This window comes from Nanorana parkeri, unplaced genomic scaffold (assembly GCF_000935625.1).
Source record: "Nanorana parkeri isolate BGI_ZX_2015 unplaced genomic scaffold, ASM93562v1 scaffold2229, whole genome shotgun sequence".
NCBI lineage: Eukaryota > Metazoa > Chordata > Amphibia > Anura > Dicroglossidae > Nanorana > Nanorana parkeri.
In genome coordinates, this window is record NW_017308497.1 from 157,998 (window position 1) to 158,422 (window position 425).

General features: G+C 47.5%; 1 non-coding gene across 1 annotated transcript; it reads right to left on the reverse strand.

Moving 5' to 3' along the window:
* Positions 1-219: 219 nt before the first annotated feature.
* Positions 220-292, reverse strand: TRNAK-CUU. The gene has a single exon. It is a non-coding gene; the product is annotated as a tRNA-Lys (tRNA).
* Positions 293-425: the final 133 nt, after the last annotated feature.

The window sequence follows — 425 nt, forward strand, 5'->3', positions numbered from 1 at the left end:
GCCATGCATTATTACAGAACGTCAAACTCTTGATCTACCACACGGTATGTCTGCTGCCATGTTGGTGCCAGGAAATCATCTTTTTTTGCCAAAGCATACTATTTCCAATTCCAAAAACATTGCCGGTTCTTTTGCTTTCCAAAGTTTCAGGGGGTCCATTTTCGAAAGCAGATTGTGCTCTGATCTTTTTGGGTGACCTAGAGTATGGCAAAATTGGATCGCCCAACGTGGGGCTCGAACCCACAACCCTGAGATTAAGAGTCTCATGCTCTACCGACTGAGCTAGCCGGGCAATTGAAGGGGCTGGTGTTTGCAAAATTTCTGGAAGGTGGAATTCATTAGGCATAGCCTGTGTTTCTATCCCACGGGAAAGATGAAGAAAAAGTGGATTTCGCTGACCGGGAATCGAACCCGGGCCGCGGCGG